We start from the raw sequence: 16,784 nt of genomic DNA, 5'->3' as shown, positions 1-16,784 counted from the left end.
TTTCCTTTATCTCTTGTAACTCCAAGGGGGAGAGGGGTGGATGCCTTCTGTTAATGGCCAGCTGTTAAAACCAGGGGAGCAACGTTCCTCATCTCTTCCAGGACCCATCCTCCCTCCAGGGGATATCTGCTGTTAATGAGCCATTAAGGCTCACCACACAACTGACAAAATTAAATCATTCCATTGGGAGATGCTCCACCCGGTGGGAGGAGCCAAGCATTCCTACCTGGATAAAATCTGAGATTCAGAACTGCAGAGCAGCCTCTTCTCCACTGGATTCTCAGAGGAAGACCAAACTCATCTCACTGCTACTTCAGGATCATCTCTACTCCAACAGAACCACATCTGTCACTCCAGGAGGATTTATTTGGACTGCTTCCAACACCCTGACAACAACAGGGTGTCAGGTCATATTCCTGACTCTGTCAGGGTTTTCTAGGACTTTTGTTTGTTTGCTTGCTTGGTTTTTTTTGTATTACTGCATTCGCATTTTTAATATTCCTAGTAAAGATCTGTTACTCCTATTCCCATATTTTTTCCCTGAAAGCTCCTAATGGCAAAATTGTAATAATTTGGAGGGTGGGGTTTTTACATTTTCCATTCCAAGGGAAGCTCCAGTTTTTCCCTGACACATACCTGTCCTTCCAAACCAAGACAGACAGCTTCCACAGCGTTGTGATGTATCAGAGGAGCAGCATCAGGGTTCTAAATTCTTCTGGTTGTTTTTTGAAATCGGTTTGGTAAGTGGTTTGCAGCACTCAGGCTCTGTCAGGGGTTCGCTCATTGACTGTCCAAGGACAGCACAGAATCCCCAGTCCTGTGGGTAGATAAAAATTATCCTTTTCTACTCTCTTTCCTTTCTGAAGAAAAGAGTGTTCTGTTGGTGATGACTGGGCAACACTTAGTAGGTGTTTGCAATACAGGACTACAAAGGACTGCTAAAACTGTCTGAGATGCATGACATCTGACAGAGCTGTTGAAAAGGAGGAGCTGGGAAGGAAGGATAAGCTGGAGAGTTTTATTATGAAGGAAAACTATCTGGTACAATATGTGGTCATTCATCCATTGCCTTATTTTACAATTTGTCTCTGGGAGTTCCTTGCCTTGATGCTTAACAACTCTGTGACATTGTTTCAGGTTAATGTTAACAAGCTGTTGTCAGCCTTCCTGAGAAGACAGAACTATGCCTGTGGTGCAAATCCTTTTTCTTCTAACCAAAATGGATGGGGAGCAGTGGTAAATTCTGCTATAAACCCTCCTTGGATCACCAAAGTAAAATTTTCTTTGCTGGTTTATTTATATTATTCAAATTGTTTCGTTTCCCTTATTTTGACACCAACAGATTCCAAAACAAGTCAACAGCCCTGGAATCCAGGTTATCCCACGGTACCAGGGAGGAAGGAGAGGAAAGATGTAAAATAGGATGATGTCTGATGTGTGAAACCCCTGCTACCCTAAAATTTAAAATGAATTTGAAGATAAGAATGGTAAAGTCAAAACCAGCATATGGGGAGCTGATGGCACTGTAAAGGGCAGGCTGTTTATAAACATCCCCTTGAAGAGAGAAACGTCAGGTCTAGAGTTTATGGCTCAGCAGGCAAACAGAAGCTGCTAGAGCTACTGAGACAAGTAGGTTTAGTCCTCACTTTACTCTGCTCCTAACAATTCACACCCCTCCTACCTCCAAGTGATCTGTGATTGTTGGCATGGAGACTCAGAGGCAGAAGAGGCATCCTTTAAAGTACAAGTAAAAGAAGAACAAAGTGGTTGGATGTTTTTCAGTTCATAGCAATGATCCTCCAACATTTAACTAGACACGAAAATGAAAGCATTTATTGTACCATCTAAATAGTCCCATTGAACTGAAGCTGAGAGTAAAGTATTCATGCACAAATATATTTATCATTGAATTTGCAAAATGTTCTACGTGGTGCAGTCTGTTCTTAGTGTTCTTGCCTTTTTAGCAATCTCAAAGCTGCAAGACAATGATGTTCTGACAAACAGAATCAGATAATGTAAGTTTGACTTCTCACTGTGATGGTATGAAATGAATATGAAACTTCTGAATGTGGGGAAGGATATGTGAAGTGGATCCTAGATCTTGACTTTTGAGGAAGTTCTGAAAATGTTGGTTGTGTCTGAGATATATATCTCTAAATAATTGAAAAATGAAGTCGTGGTTTGGATTTTATCACTTCTTTGCAACGTCTTTCCTAGCTAGCATCTCAAAAAATGGAATTTCATTAATACTGTACTAATGGCAAAGTCCTATTTGGTATCTCACAGCTACATTCTAATTTAGAAATGAAAGAACACTGACTTTGGCTAAATCAGCCTCTGAGTAACAACTGCTGGAGATAGATCTCTTGCAAGATCTAATGTAAGTCAGGCTTTTATAGCTTGTCTTTTATTTCCCTTGAATGCCTTTTTGACTGCATGGGAAAGGGGCTTTACCTTTGCTGTAAGCCTACTGATTCCAGCTGCTGTTTTGTATTATTTTTACATTTTGGTCTCAATGCTAAATGGTGTTTCTAATAGTATTTGGATTTCTGAAACGATAAAGCATTTGCTCACTAATGAGAAAATAGAAGGCACTGAAATATGCCTATTGCTTATCAAAAAACCCCAAATCATTCTTGCTGCTATTTCTAGGAGGAGAAGTAATAATAAATGGATAAAAAATAATTAAGCTAAAAAAACTTTCCTGGACAAAATGATAACCAGACTGTGATATCTTGTTGAATTACCTTTACTAGTGAACTCTAAACCAAGCTCTGAAACAGCTTCAGGCTTTTACTCTTCAAATTATATAGACTAGGCTGATCAAAATTACCACTGAAACTCTTCAGACTTGTTCTGTAAAGTGGTCTGGAAACTCCTGCTGCAACTGAGGGGTTTTGTTTTTGTTATAATTGGCCAAAAAATCTCTGAGCTGGTACAGAAATAGTGAACAAAGCAATTTGCTGGTCTTCCCAGGGAATGTTTGCAAGCCAACAGACAGAGGCTCGTGTGTGTGAAGTGCTTCAGGTCCTGAGGCACGGTGGAGATGCCAAGATAGTGCTCTCTGATTTCTAAAGAAGCTGTAGTTTGCCTTTTTACTTGGAGCTGGAATCTCACTTGGAGTATGTAGAGGCGAGTGAGACTTTTTTTGCTTTGACTTCTACCAGGTCAAAGCTACCACTACTCCCCTCCCAGGGAGGCATGAAGCTGTTTCAAATTAGACACGTGAATCTATGCAACATAAGCATTTGCTAAAAGTCACCAATTCACTGAAGACTTGCTCTCTTATGCTGACATTTATTGGCTGTTTTTTTTATAAGAAGCAAGAACAATATTGCCCTGGAAAGAGGCACAGGAATTTTGCATTGCTGCTCATACACCCAAAACAAAGAGAAGGAAGGAGCAGGGCAAATTATTAGGATGCCCATGAGTTCAAAGCTTTAGGGGAAAAAAGATCAGTGGTGCCTGATGAAATTTCTTCATTTGTGTGACCATGGCTAACACTCTGAGGTGCTCTGCACTGTGCTATTTGAAAGCAGTGAGAAGACACAGATAAAATACTTCCCTATCTGTGTTTTCCATCTGAGCTGCTTCTCAGCTTCCTCATTCACTATCACCTTGCCCCCTTCAGTGGAAATCAAACTTCGTGCTTGATTCTTCTTTTTGAATCAGGGCTGATTTTTGCCAGTTAAGCAAAATGAAATTGAATATTCTGGCACTGAAACTGTGGGACTGATTATGCTGCTTGTTCCCCCTGGCATCCTGGGTTATGGTGCAAAGGCTCCTTGCCCTTTCTAAAGGTGTTGCTAAAATATTTCAAGAGTTTTAATTAGATGCTCTCCTAACTGTTGAGAAGGTATTCCCTGACAGTCAAACTTTCTGGAAGTGCCATCTTAAGACCAAGACCAGTGATCCTGGAATCAGAGGAGATCTGAGCTGATTTCTTACAAATCTTGTTTGACCTTGAGCATGTGTCTTAAGGCCAGTCCTCCACGTGTTGCCTTATGCTGCCAATAATGGAATCAATGGACAGTGAGCTCTTTGAAATTCCATAATGAGTTGTGGGGGACATACTGTGGTATCAGCAGTAACCACCTTGGTAAAAGCCATGCTCACTGCAGGCTTTGTGATGGATACATGCCAGCAGGAATTTGTGTGGGGTGTCTCCCCAATATTCTTGCTATGCACTTCCTTCCTTTGTCTCAAACACTCTCGAGGTTCACCCTGAACTTATGAAGTAATAGAATGGTTAATAGAAAATAAAATAATAAATAATAAAAGAAAAATAATCAGAAATTTTAAAAAAGGAAAATAAATAATAAAATAAAACAATTAATAGAAAACCCAGAGAAAGACTCTAATGGAATCCCTTGATCTTTGGGTGTTCAATCAGTCAGAACAAGGAGTAGAAATTACCACTGTAGGGAGAAGTGTGTGAATATAAGTATACATCTATTCTAAATGTAGTTTTTTGCTTATGTCAGTTGAAGGCACTGATTTGCAAAGGAAATCTGGCAAGCAGACTTAGTGTTCTGTGCAAATGTGATGGCTAAAAAGCAGAAGGGGGTTTTCCATGCTGTTCAGGGCATCAAACTGGGATGGCCAGGGTAGGACTTGCTAATTTAATTTCTTTGCCTCAAATTCTGACCTTTAAAACTGACAAAACAGCACTTTCTCTTCAGAAAGATTTAGGACAGAGATCCAATAAAAGCCTAAGGATTTTTGACATGAAAACATGAGGTAACTGTGATAATCTATCCAAGTACGTGTTCTTCAAATGTATTTGTTTATTTGTTATGTATGATGGCTCTGTAAGTGTGATAGCAGGGAATAAAAGAAATGTGTTCTCTGAATAGCTATAAGTATATCTTAATTTTCACCAATACATCTTTGCACTAGAAGTAATTACATAGGATTGATAAATGCTTTTGCCTTTATAGAATAATTATTGAACATTCCAAAGGGATAATAAAAATAATTTGTTATTTTATGGAACAGTTTAAACTGCAACAACTAACAGACAACACACTTAAGCATATGTACAAATGAAAGAAACATTTAATTTTACAACTCAGTGTAGCTGGGGGATTTCTTAGCACTCTATACTCGGCTCATAAAACTTCAGGTGTTTCTCACTGAAGCAAGTTTGCATTTTCTTGCACTTCAATGGGTCTCAGCAGTCTTCCAGGACTCTCAAAGTAAAAATGAATTTGTCTCAATAAAAATAGTGTCAGAATGCTTTAATGTTCAAGCTTGTGTTAGAGTTTGATGATGGCCTGACTTTACTTTGTTAGGACATTGGATACAGGCTGATTAAAAGACAAGTTCTGTCTGAAGAACACGACAGTTAAAAAAAGGCCTGTAAGTGAGACAAAGATGTAAAAGTGGATTGACTTGTCAGAGGTCACAGAACTTGTCAGTTACTGTGCCAAACTTGGCACTTCTTGAGCTCTAATCCAGAAATGATCAAGCTGAAACATGTTCAGAAAATTTGGGGGGTTTGGCCTTTTATCACTTTTTTTTTTTATTTTCAGAAAAGACAAATCAGAAGTGTGAAGCTTCTCCATGTGTACAGGTCAACAAACTGCTCTTAGCATCAGTGCTATCACTGCAGGCAGGCATGCTGCAGGAATCTGTGCTTGCATTTGTGTTTATTCCTCTGCAGCTTTCAGGAAGATTTACTGTGGCCCTTAGTGGTGGAGGAGCATTTAATCTACACATGCTGATTACTGTTTGGATAAATTATCATGGAGAGGGAAAGAAGGGTCTTAAATTATTTAAATATTTTTATTTAAATATTAAATATTATGGGTATGAGATCATGGATTTAGCTTCTGAGTTCTGAAGAGCAACAGTGAAATTTCACCACTTGTGTGACCATGGCTAACACTCTGAGGTGCTCTGCACTGTGCTATTTGAAGGTAGTGAGAAGACAGAGATAAAATACTTCCCTGTATCTCCCAGAGATAAAATACTTCTCTATTTGTGTTTTCCATCTGTGCTGCTTCTCAGCTTTTTCATTCATTATCACCTTGCCCCTTTCAGTGGAAATCAAAATGCTGAATGACCAATTCCCTGGTCTGGTCATAAGAGAAGGCCAAAAATCTCTTCATGCTGACTGTTAAACCTTATACATTCCCAGAGTTCTTTCCTGTTCTGAACAGATATGAGTGTTGTTAAAAGCTCTGGATCTTTTTGTCAAGACATAAGTACATATTTAATAGTACACATAGAATGATGCAAAGAGAACCTTCCAGTTCTGGATGCTGATCCAGACTGTAGGTTGGATAGATGTCATGTGCATTTTGCATTCCTGAATCCTTGTGGGAGAGGGAAGACATGTGATAGAAAATCCAATTTATTCAGAGCCAAAAGATGATACCTTGAAACATTTTATTGAAGCATTTTGGTTACTGAGATAGATGTTTCTTTCATGAGCAGATGTTCCTCAAACTCTGCTCAGTTATGTGCAATGTTTTCATGATGGCAGATAACTGCTGCCTGGAAGGGCTGAGGTGGAACCATTGAGCTCTCATTTCAAAGGAGGTGAAGGTGTGGGTTTTAGCAGTAAAGCCACAAGAACAGATGACTTGAAAAATTACGTTTGGGTGTTTTTTTTGGTATATTCTACCTAGATTCACTATTGACTGTAGAGGAATGGTGTAGCAGTAAGAAGGAATGAGGGCACTCACTTATAGTCCCTACTAAAAATCAATAGATTCTACATCTGAAATCCAGGCTTTCAGTTCAGGTTTTGTCCTTTCTTTCCAGTAGATTAAGATATACTTTTTATTATTCATCTCTGCTGCCTTTTTCTTTCTGCAGCTGAAAACCATGTTCTCAGAGGTGTCCAAGGACAGGATGTGACTAGCCATATTAAGAGTGTGAAGAAGACACATTTGAGCTAAAATAAAATAACTGAACTCTTTTTAAATACTGCATTTTCTGAAGACTTGCTCTGGAATGGTGAAGCGCTGTATTCCACTTTACACAAGGAGACCTTGCTAATTTTGTCAGTATATGTGATTAAACAAGAAGGAACTTGCAAATTATTCATCCTAAACACACTGTTGAAAGTTTGGAGGGGAAAAATCCCCAGCCTCTTATTGAGCTTACCTAGAAGTGAAGCTCTCCGGTCACACCACAGTCTAGTAAATCTTGGACTAAACAGCTCTAGGAGAAAGGAGTTCAGATAAATAACTAGCAAGTAATACTTTCCTAACTCCTGTTAAGTACAGGAATTCCAACATCTGGCCTATATCTTCCTTCTCTCTCCAGTAAAGATATTTACAAATTATATAGAATGTTATTCTAAAGTGGTATTAAGCCATCAGACTTGCTGAACAATACAAACATAACCTGGAAAGAGTCAATTAAAATAATTGTGTAGTTAGGAATATATGTTATTTTCATCAGTAATTCTGTGCATGTAATTTGGTTTAATTGCATGCATTGAAATAAAAAGACTGACTATTGCTCTTTTTGCTGTAGAACTCTCATGCTTTCAAAGCTCTGGTGTCTCTGTACCAAGGACACTTAAAATAGATAATTTAGAATTTATTTGCTGACTTACAGCTTTGTGAGTCAATGTCCATTCTATAAGGGCAGGAGAAAAAGTGACAGTGAAATTGCAAGTAGCAGTTGGTCCTTGGAGGAATTTCAAGTGATTTGAATGTACAAAGGAATAGGAAGATGAAGTTGAGAAATTTAGCTTTGTACTCTGACTCTGATTTATGGTTCATGAAGTCTGTTTTTGAAAGGACTTGCAGTTTTCCTCCTGTGCAAAAACAGCCAGAACTTTCCTATGAGTATAAAAACAGATGAATCCAGTCTACTTTCCTCTGTCCAGCTTGATAGGCACTGAAAGCAGCAACTGTGAAGGAAGTGCTACTCAGTCTTGGATTGCAGAATGATCAGGGCAGATGGCAACTTCAGGAAACTGAGCTGCCAGATTCTAACCTGTCAGTTCAGAGCATGGGCAAGCTGCAGCTTTATAGAGGCTTAACACTGCCAAATTTGAAAGATTTTATAGGGCTAAATAAGAAACATTCCTGACAGCTTGATAATTTTCAGTCTGTGCTCAAAAGCAGATGGATATAAAAGCTTTTAGATTTAACAGTTGTTAAAAAATGTTGACAAAACATTGTTTTTTGCATTGAGCAAATAAACTCTTTCTTGCATGGCTGGAAGAAAAATCCCAAGTCTGAGACAGTCTTTGTGGCAAATGTCATCCAAAATGACTTGGGACAGGGGAAAGGGATTAAATAAGATCTTAAGCACAGAAAATGTTAGGTTGCTTTAGCTATTAGTGCTGGCAGTCTGGGCTATGACAGGCACGTAGCATAGGGAACCTGGTGTGGCAAGGACTTTTGTCTCCTTGTCGTGCTGGCTGCCAAATGTGTTTTTCCAACCAGGCTGCTTTGGCTGTGATTTGGATTCTTGGCTCCCAATCCGTGCATTGCACCTGCTGTGTATTAGAGGGGATCTTCTACAGAAAGGCTAAAAAACAAGTGAGACTGAAGTTTGCCATTGCATGCTACTCTGCCTTTTTCTGTGAGAGGTTCCTGCAGCAGAAAAGGCTGATAGAGATGAGCTAGGTGAACATTTGTGACTGAGCCCCCGGGAGGCACAGGGGCTGTGCAGTGCTGTGCTGGCTGCAGACACACACCAGGGAGGCTGGGCTCTGGTCCAGACAAAATGCCTCCTTAGCTTGATGAAGGTTGAGGGTTAATTAGAAGCTGCCTGCTGAACAATATCCATGGGCATTGTTTTGGAAGGGGCTCTAATGAATGAATGAGAAGAAATAGCTGCTGTTGAAATATGGGGCACAATCTAGGATGGATCTAAGACTGCAGAGGGATGTTGCAGCAGCCCTCATGTTAGAGGGTAGAAATGAGCCCAGACACGGACTTGTTGTTTATCCTAGCATGAAAAAGGCCCTAGCTTATTCCACTTTACAGCTCAGTCACTCTGACTCCATCCCTTCACTGACTCTGGCTGCAGCAAGCTCCTGCTGTGGGTTTCCCTTGCAGCCTCTGACTGCTGCTTATTTCCTGCTGATCTCTGACTGCAGGGATCAGTGTGCAGACTGTGACTGCAGGGATTGGTGTGCAGACTGTGACTGCAGGGATTGGTGTGCAGGCTGTGACTGCAGGGATTGGTGTGCAGGCTGTGACTGCAGGGATCAGGGATTGGTGACTGCAGGGATTGGTGTGCAGACTGTGACTGCAGGGATCAGTGTGCAGGCTGTGACTGCAGGGATCAGGGATTGGTGACTGCAGGGATCGGTGTGCAGGCTGTGACTGCAGGGATTGGTGTGCAGACTGTGACTGCAGGGATCAGTGTGCAGGCTGTGACTGCAGGGATTGGTGTGCATACTCTGACTGCAGGGATCGGTGTGCAGACTGTGACTGCAGGGATTGGTTTGCAGGCTGTGACTGCAGGGATCAGGGATTGGTGACTGCAGGGATTGGTGTGCAGACTGTGACTGCAGGGATCGGTGTGCAGGCTGTGACTGCAGCTTTTACCCAGCCAGACTGTGACTGCAGGTTCCAACAACAAATTCTAACAGCAGCCCCAGACTGACCTCACAGCAGTGATTCTCTCTCTCCCCAGGATCCTTCTCTGTGATGACTCCCCTCACCAGCTAACCCTTCCCTTTTATCACACTTATCTTTTTTGGCTACAGCTGTGACTCATCAGGGCAAAGCTGCATTGTTAATTAACCCAGCTGTTACTAGTCAGGGTAAGGTCACCTGTATTTCCTTCTCCTACAGAGGGACACTAAGATTGGAGTTGAAACCTGTTAGTTCATGGTGACATCTCTGTGTTGTTACTGGCTTCTCTCCCTGGAAGAGGGGCAGAAAGTTTCAGGATGAAGTTTTGTGCAGGTGGGAGAATATATGGATGTGAATCCATACAAGCCTTGATTTTTCAGTGTTGGACCAGTTTGTACAATATTTTTCCCCATGCACACACATACACAAATCTAGCTTCTATCACTTGCACTATGCTTAATCAGATGTCCAGTAAACAAACTAAATGTGCCAACTAGGCTAAATTTTTTCTTGGGTTCAGCTTTGTAGAGAAGTTATCACTATTACCTTGCATTTCTGGTATGGTACAAACCTGTTGCAGCCAAGGTTCACTTCATGCTTTCATATAGATAAATATTCAGCTATCAGCCTCTTTAAACCCATGCTATTAGCTGCCTTTTCAAATTCCATTGTTCTTAGCAAGATGGGATCCCTGGAGTATTCCACTGCATCTTTGATCTGGAAATTTTTGGCCCTGGGGCTTGCTTTCTGATGTTTTAGTATCTGGTCAATTTATACAGAAAAACCAAAGATAAGCCACAGGGTGAAATGCTTTCCTGCTATTAAATAATGCATTACAGCATTTTATTTCTCTGATGCTATGTTTTTGTTTATCTTCAATTTTCAGTTTGTCCTGCAGATGTGTTTATTCATTATCATGAAAATCATTGTTCTCAGAGATCTATGTGCAAAGCAAAGTGTAAATGGTCTGTTTGCTAACAACAAACTAAAAAAAAAATTAGGTTAATCATTTTCTTGGTATTGAATTCTATTTTGTGTATTCTTTCATGCCTCTGCTTCTGTTGAGTGCTTAGAAAACGAGTTGTTCTGCCTAAAATATGGTATAGAATACTATATGGTAAATTTTTCTACTTATATGGCATGGAAGTTGAGCACACATTCCAAACACTGAAACTGGTGTCAGCAAGATTCAGTCCTTCCCACTGATCTCATGACTTGTTGACTGCTTGGTGTCTGGAATTTTGAAATATTCTGTACCAAAAATGTGTCAAAATACCTAGAATCTAGAAATTCCAGGAATTCTGTGCAATTATGAAAAACCATGACTGCTACTCATATTTTTGTGTCTCCATGCCATGCAGCTGGCAGGTTCTAGCCCTCGAGTCCATTGCATTTTCAGAGCTCTGAAGTCCTTGGCTGAGCCCTTTTCTACCCGGTGGTAAACTGCAGCATCAGAGGGAAACGTGATGTGGTTACCTGCCAAATGCTGAGATCACCTGTGGCACTCTTACTTGAAGCAGGTAAACAAGCTCCTGAAGACAGCCCTATGCCCAAGGAGCTTTGAAACCTACTTGTGGTGTGAGCAGGAAAAGAGTGATGCCATCTCCCTGGGGATGTCACCTTGGTCTTTTGTCCCCCTGCTCCTCCCTTGGGGCAGATCTGCAGCAGCTGCTGCAGTGTCCCAGCCCTGCTGAAGCCAGTGACAGTGACAGCTGTGCATTCCCAGCAGCTGTACATCTGCCTCTAGGGAAGTGTTTGGCTTAGCAAAATACATTTAGAAATGTTTTGCAGGTCTCTGTAGGTAACCAGTTTCCCATCTGGGATGTTGAAATTGCAGAAAGTCCCTGCTGCATCCCAGACACAGAACACCTTGGCAGTTCCACTTCACAACTTGGTGCTTAGTAAGTTCTTTGTAGACATTGTAGTAAATCAGGTTTTTGAAGTTTCAGATTCCCAGTTCCATTCCCCCAGTCCTGGCCTAGAAGCCACCATGTCACTTGTACTGGGAATTCTGGACGCAAACCAAAAAATGTATATGGCATATAAACCATCCCCATGACAACTGGGGATTAGGCTTATGCTTTTCTTTTACTTATTAATTACGTGGCAGTGGAAACAGACAAATTGGAAGATTATGGACTTGTTTCCTTTCTATTTGCTGCTGTAGGTCTGCATCAGCAACTTGCAGGTTACCTTCAGTCAGTGACAGTTAACTACTGCTGTCTTGGGACGGCTGACCTGGAACAGAGACTGGAGTTAGAGAATAAAGTAGAGATTTATTAAAAAGCCTTTAGGATACACCTTGGGCAGGACAAGAGCCTGGCCAGGGCTGCTTCCAAGGTGAACCCAAAATGGTCACAAAATGGACAACAGATCACAAGGTCTTACATTTTTATAAGTTTTGGTGCATTTGCATATTGGAGTTAATTGTCCCATTACAGCTTCAGGTTGTGAGGTCCCATCCTTCTTGTTCCTCCCTCCAGCCCACTCTTGTTTGTGCTTTTGGGCTGAAAGTTGTCCCTGGTCTCCAGCAGGAAAAGGATTTGTTTTGTGTCCCTGTTCTGTGAAGAGCTGAGTGACCCTGAGTGTGAGCTCAGAGCTGCACCCTGGGCAGCACAGAGTCTGAAAATACGAAAGCTAAAGCTTAAGGCATCACTACTTGAAAGCAGATTTCCAGCTACTTTAATTTTTATTTTCCTGTGTATACTGTCTAGCTCCTGGCTTGTGTTCTTAGTATGTGGTGTCCTTCTCTGGCCCTGTTAATGTGTGCTCCAAGAGAAAAATGGGCAAGAACTACATTTTGCAACAATTGTCCCCGACAAAGTGCAACTTTGAGAACTTCAGGAAGTGAAAGTATTTTAAGATGTTTAAACTGAGATAAAATGCCCTGCAGGGATCTTGCAAATATGTTCTTATGAATCGTTTATGTCTAAAAGGAGCTAACATGACTAGGAAAGACAAAAATAAAATTTTGGATTTTTTCACCCTTTGAGTCTGTATAAATGAGGTTTTGTGAAGGACACTCCTGTGAATACAGTTTGTGTTATTCTCTATTTTATTTAAGTGCACCACTTTGAGTTGTGCAACTGTTGTGGGCTTCTTATGGAAGATGATTCAAGCAGTAAGATAATTAAAGTATGAAAATTACCTTGGAGGAAACAGTGCTATATGAGTGGAGTGCTATTCTGTGGTGATAACCTGGATTTCATTCAGAGGTTTTTTATGGAATATAGAGTTAAATAACTTCAGAAGCACTTTGAGGAGAAAATTATGAGGAGGCTGTAACATAAAAGGTGCTGTTTTTATAACTGGGGATCTAAGCTAGAGGGGAATCAGAATAGCAATAAACTGGCCTTACAGTTAGGATTTTGTATTGGGATTTATGAGGTCATCAATCATGTCCCAGGCTATCAATCTCTTGTGACTTAGGCAGCACAGCCACTGTCTTTGCTGTCACTCTTCCCTTTCAAGTACAGATGAGTGCAATTCTGTTTTGATGTGTAATGCATGGGAAGGGACAGGGATGGAAGGCTCTGAAGGCAGGTTTGAGATAAAATGCCTGTTTTAGTGGGGCCCGTTAGTTTAAGATGGCTTCTAGCCCCTCAGTTGTACCAGGGTTGAGTCAGCTCAGTGCTTTGTGTGGGAATAGGTCTTGGAAGAACATTCCTCTGACTTTCTCGTGGGCTCCACACCTTTCATGCTCACTCCCCAGACTTCTGGAGGTCATTTGAGACCTGCTTTGTTTTGAGCACTTCTCTGAAGAGAGGGTCCAGTGAAGTCTTTCCTGTGGTTTTGTTCTCATGATTGCATCCTACTTAATGGAAAACCTGCTTAGTTCTTTGTCCTGAAATAGACATTTGGTGTGGAGTAAAGAGTTGGCCGATGCTGCAGATTTCCCTTCAGCACAGATATCTGCCCTGTTGCTGCTTATGTACGTGAGGCTTGAGGCTTGCAGGAGCATCATCTCTTGGTGAGCTTTCCTCTTCTGTCAAAAGGAAATTGCCCAGTGGGGATAGAAGCCAGCAATGAGGAGCTGGAATGGTTGTGTAAGACAAGTGTTCCTGAAAAACTGAAAGATCAGAGAGGCATATCTGCAATCCTGTTTCAGGATTGCTGGGATGGTTTTATGCTGTATTTAAGTCCCTCTTTATTTTTCCAGGAGTTTGTTTTCTTTGTCCTCATTTCTTTACATGAGGCTGTGCCTCAGGGCTCAGGATATGGAACTTTTTTTTTTTTTTTTTACTTAAAACAACAAAAAGGGCAAAAGTAGTGTCAATGTTTTAGGATGTTGTAATCATCTTACTGCACTGAGAATCTCTTAAGGTTCTCTGTGTGGAGAAGAACATTTTAAAAACCTGACAAACCAACAATTGTTGGTTAACACCACTCCCCTCGGTACCCCATCATTTAAAATAAGCATTTTGAAGCTTCAGATTAGCAGTTCCTATAAGTAGAAGCTGGTGTTTGGTGAAACTCAATTCCTGGCAATTTTAGATTTTCAGGTGCCTGGTGCACAGCCTTAGGGGCTTGTCTTACCTGAGTTTGGAAGGGAGAAACTGCTGGAAGTGAGTGTAGGTTGTGTGTGTGGCCATGGGGCCATGAGGGTTTTGGCATCTGTGCCAATGCTCTCTAGGTAATCAAAATTAATTCCTTCTAGGTCTAATTGTTATATGGTTAAGGCTTCATGGTTAGACAAATGCAATAAATCTGGGTCACAACTCTTTATGTTTTCATCTGATTCTCCACTTTTGGCTGAGAGTAAAATTTCTGATTCAAAGACTTAAGGACGAGTATAATTAACTTTATCATTAAGTATTTTTAAAAAATTTAAATACCATCATCTTCCAAAGCTTTGAGGTTTTCTTTCAAACGCAGATGATTTTATTGTAAGATAGGTGTAACTACTGTGTTGGAAGACATTGTCATTAATTATGTTTCTTAAGACAGCCTAAAGAAATAGAGGATTGCAGAGATGACACTTTATTTGCTGATCTCCTTTTAGTGAGAAGAATAAAGCAAACAATGTTCAATGAACTTGCTGAAACTTTAAGGAGCCGAATCAGCTCCTTTGTGTAGATTCTTGAGGGGAGACTAGAGAAAAACTGGGATTTTGGTGAATGAAACTGCTCCCTCAAAAGTGGAGCAAAAAGTCAGGCATAGCTCTCCGAGATGATATAGCAAAGGTTAGTCTTTGTACTGGCTCCCCCAAAAGGGTGAAGGTTTGGCTGAATAGTATTTTATCTGAATTGATTCCTCAACCCAGCTATAAATCAAGGCTTGAGTAGTGCTCCAGGGAGTATAAGACACTGAGTTATAAATCAAGGATTGAGCACTGTACCTGTGAGTATAAAACACTTGATGTTGTACAAGTCAAGGCTCAAAAAGTGCCTGTATGAAAGGTTTGGGGAGATAAATGGTGGCACTTGAGCCCTGGCTGTTTGGAATGTAAACCAGGGTTAGATGGCTCATTTCAGCTTTGGTTCTTGAACACACATGTACCTCAAAATTGCCAACTCAAGCCAAAATTCTCCAGTCTCATACCTGCCTGCTAATATGGCAAACACTCCAGGAGTTATTTCTGTTCGCAGTCTTCTTAAAAATGAATTTCTTGGTGTGTACTGTACTTTGCATGAAAGAAAAGGAACGTTCTTCTCATAGCATGAGCTTCATTTTGGTACCAAATATAATGAAAACTTCTTACATAATTTAAATGTATATTTTATTGAAGGAAGGTGGCACCTTTTCATTTACTTATAAGATGGCATGTTTTCATCTGGGGAGTGTGTTGTCCTAAGCTTGCAAGACAGTCTGTTGTGAAGAAGGATTGTGACCCTGTTGCCAGGTGATTTACATGGGCTATGAGTTCTTTTAGCTCTCCTGAAGAATACTGATCAGGGATTTTGTCTTTGGGTCCCCCTGATTCATACAGATTGAATCAACTGCTTGTAAAGAGCCCACATCAAGTTAATACAGTATTGAAAATTGTGTGTGGAATCTGAAGCACATATATGGTCAGGGATGGAATGTAAATCCCTTAATTACTCTGATTTGTGGCCTCATGATCCAGGCATTGTTGAAGTTGTCAGTCATGAGGTGTGTAAAGAATCAATAGAGGCGATATCAGGAGCTATCTGCTTTTAATTCATTATTTCTTCCTTTCTACAAATGGCCCTGATTTGTGAGGTAAGGCTCAAATGAGCACTCAGTAATTCAATTAAACTGTTATAGAAAAGATTAAATACTTTGCTGGTAGTCTTTCTGAACACTCTGTCTGTTAGCTATTAAAACTATTTTTACTTCCATATTGTAGAAAGTCCTGACAAGGTTTTATTAGTTCCCTTCTCAGCATCTTTTTAATAAGCCAAAGATTTGCCATCTTTCTGGTTTCCCTTCTTTCTCGTACAAATAGGAGTGAGATTTATTGTGGTATTCCATCTGTGCAAGGTAGCAGACATTAACCTGTTGGGCTATAATACCTTGACTTCAAGTTGAATTACAGTTCAAATTTCAGTGTCTCAGGGATGCATTACAGCCTTTGCTTTGAAGAGTTGTGGTTTAAACAAGATATATCAGAATAAGATAAATAAATTAGGGCGAGTGCTCTTTGTTTAAGTGCAGAACCTCTTAAGCAGAGGACAATTGTCATTGTACTGAAATGTGGGAAGCCTTACTGAGCATCAGGGTGAAAACTGCACCTCTCCATCTGTGCATAATCACATTTCCAACTGTACCTCTTACCAGTCTTCTCATAAGCATAAGTTTTAATGTTTCTTAAAAGTGTAGATGGAAATTTAAGGAAAATGAGTTTGCAACAAAACAGCACTAGTATTCTTTTTAGAGTGATAAATGCTCTATTCCTGTGTATTTGAAGGCTTTTGTGCTGACAGTGGCTCAATTTATGGCCAGAAACAAGAGTATCTCTTCTGTTGTCTCACCTGTGTAACTAATATTCGAAGTCTTCCTTCTGGAGGATGCTGAATATCTAATTTCTAATTGTGGAGGATGGTTGAGGTTCATGCTTTCCTGACACTCTGGGTGAATGTTCCCTTCTTCAAAGTATTCCTTACTGGAAGTGAAGGAGAAACCCCCACTGCACTGCCTGGAGTTTAATTCCCTGTTCACACAGGAGTAGAAAATCCTGAATGCAGCTTCTGCTGATCATGAACACAGAAATTGTGGGGGTTTTGATTGCTTATTGCCTGAGTTGGGTTGCAATTTGTGTTCTCT

The sequence above is a fragment of the Prinia subflava genome, chromosome 11, assembly GCF_021018805.1.
Source record: "Prinia subflava isolate CZ2003 ecotype Zambia chromosome 11, Cam_Psub_1.2, whole genome shotgun sequence".
Lineage (NCBI taxonomy): Eukaryota > Metazoa > Chordata > Aves > Passeriformes > Cisticolidae > Prinia > Prinia subflava.
The sequence above is the reverse complement of the archived record's forward strand: the minus strand, read 5'-3'. Positions refer to the sequence as shown.